Raw genomic sequence first — 2,753 nt, 5'->3', positions numbered from 1 at the left:
CACTGAAGTTATTTCTGTGGAAAATCATCCCGGTAATGTTAACTTCACAGCAGGTTGACACTACTTGGCTAACATTTCAGGCACAGTGGAAAACAGGTCCATACTGTGTGATAGTACAGTCTCATCCTACAGTACTCATCACAGGTTCACCTTAAATTATGTTTAATAAAAAGGTAAAGTGCATACAGAGAATGCAACAATTTTGAAGACCAAAACCAAAATGGTCCTATTGTGTGGTCCCAACAATAAAAGCAAAAGTCTGTAACAAATAGGAGCTCTGATGAGCTGTTTATAAATATTTTAGATTAGGTAGAGTTATACTGAAAGTCAAGTTCATTTGAAATCTTCAAAAAGAAATTGTTCCGGTTAATCCTCAAATGGTGTTTATTATTGTTTAACGTTTCTGTTAAATGCATGTGTTAGAGTTGTTATCCAAGCATAGCAGCTGCTCCTTACCACTTATGTTAAGGACTTTAACTGGCCATCTTCTTCAACTTCTACCCTTTCTTCATCATTCTCCGCAATTCTCTGTAGTAATTTTTTCTGCCATTAACTGTTTTGGTAGAAGTGGATTTCAATTTGAGGTTGCCCATCCCACTGCCACCAAATAAAGTTGAAGAAAACAAAGTGAGACCTCTGTGACCTAATGACCTGAACAAAGTTGAGCTCTATTGTATCCAATGAAGAAAATCTACCTCCAAATGATGGAAACCCAGAGAAGGCAGAGAAGTGCCTGCTTCTGCTTCCTTGGAGACCTCTTTGGTTCCCAAAAATGTCATCAAGTGAGTCTTCAAGGAAGTCAACTGAAAATGGGCCCATCCACCAAAAAATTCCCTGAAAGACATCATCTGGGTTCTGGAATGTGAAGCCAAACTCAAAAAGACTGTCAAAATAACTTCCACCCCCTCCTCAACCACCATTTAATCCTTCTTTGCCATATTTGTCATAGATGCCTTTTTTATTTTTTAGCATCTGTGGTCGTTTGATTCAAGTGGCCCCCCATAACCTAGGTGTTCTGAATGCTAGGTTCCAAGCTGATGGATATTTGGGAATTAATGCCTCCTAGAGGGAGTGTAGTATATTTGGGCGCAGGCTTCTGGATATTATAGTCAGTTTCCCCTTGCCATTGTTTGACACACTCTTCTGTTGCAATGGTCCACCTTATGTAGGCCAGAGGGTGATGTCCACCCTCTGCTCATGTCATCATTTTCCCTGCCATCATGGAGCTTCCCCTCAAGCCTGTAAACCAAAATAAACCTCTTTTCCCCAGAAGCTGCTCTTAGTTGGGTGATTTCTACCAGCAATGTGAACTGGACTGCAATAGCATCTGATAGCACCTCATATGCCTCGGCTTCTTATTTGAACTTTCTCTCTGCTTCTTCTTTATTCTCAATATTTTGATCTGGGTTCCACCTTAGTGCCAGTTTCTGATACATCTTTTTGATATCCTCAGGTGAGGCTTGTCTTTGCACTGCTAGAACTTCATAATAGTCCACCATGTTTTAGCAGGTTGTTGGAACAACTCTGAGGACGTGGAGGGCCACATGGTCAGTGGGCAGCCGGGCTCCTGTGGGCTTGAGAATAGCTGCACTGGTGGCAGTGGTATTGGCCACTCTAGGTTTCTCTTTTTTTTTTCTTGTCTGAACCAGTTCCACTTGGCCTAGTTTTGTTTCAAGATTTCTGTGGAACAATGGTTGGTATTCTATACCTGAAATATTTCCAAGTCACCACCAAGTCTTTAGACAGCAATATAGCACTACATAACAAAATTTGCAGTGCACATACATTTTGATTGAATAATACACATTTCTAGTAACATATTCCCAAGTTCTAAAAGACATGTAAACAATTCATTTTGTCACATTATTCTCACAGGCAGAACTTTAGAAAGTTCTCAAATGTCCGTCTTTGGAGGGTGGGCTCATGAACAATGATCCATCCACAGAATAGAATACCAGGCAATTGCTAGAAAGAATAAGGTGACATTCAGCATACTGAAGGGTGACAGACCGCAAAGCATGTTGGACATGAAAAATACAAAGTTTAGAACTATGGGCCTTGCTTGATCCCTGCAGAGGAAGAAAGATGGAAAACAGGATGAAAAGAGAAAAGGAGGGATATGCGCATCCTAAGGAGGATAGAATATACTACAGTGATTCTGTCTTCTTTACACATCATTTGCAGTAAAATAAGATCATGAAGAAAAGTAAGCAACTAAGGTGCCACCTTAACCATCAGAAAACAACTCAACACTCATTGTTCCTTTACTTCAACTTTCCTAAATCCAATAATGAAATCATTATATTTTTATTAAGTAAACACCGTCAAATTAGCTAAATGAACATAGATAATCTCACCTAAGAAGTGGAGGAAGGTCATGTAAGGTAAAGGGGAAGTGAATTTATTCTAGCAAAACACAATAGTTTGATGGAAAAAAGACATTCATCTCCTTGGGGCTGGAGACATTGCTCAGTGGTTAAAGCACTTGCCTGCAAACCCTAATGACCCAGGTTCAATTCCCCAGTACCCATGTGAAGTCTGCACAAAATTGTGTATGTTTCTGGAGTTCATTTGCAGTGGAGAGAGGACCTGGCACACCCATTCTCTCTCCTCTTTATCTGCTTGCAACCAAATACATAAAATATCTTTAAAAAAAAAAGAAAGAAAAATATCATCTTCTCGTTGAAGTTATGATCCTTCCCATGAGTTGACTTTTCAAAGTTAATCATGGATTACTGATGGATAACTGATTA

General features: G+C 39.5%; 1 pseudogene; it reads right to left on the bottom strand.

Annotated features, from left to right (window-relative positions):
- Positions 1-406: 406 nt before the first annotated feature.
- Positions 407-1,499, bottom strand: LOC101609863 (annotated as a pseudogene).
- Between the last annotated feature and the right edge of the window lie 1,254 nt (positions 1,500-2,753).

The sequence above is a fragment of the Jaculus jaculus genome, chromosome 3 (assembly GCF_020740685.1).
Source record: "Jaculus jaculus isolate mJacJac1 chromosome 3, mJacJac1.mat.Y.cur, whole genome shotgun sequence".
NCBI classification, from domain to species: domain Eukaryota; kingdom Metazoa; phylum Chordata; class Mammalia; order Rodentia; family Dipodidae; genus Jaculus; species Jaculus jaculus.
The sequence above is the reverse complement of the archived record's forward strand: the minus strand, read 5'-3'. Positions and strand labels throughout refer to the sequence as shown.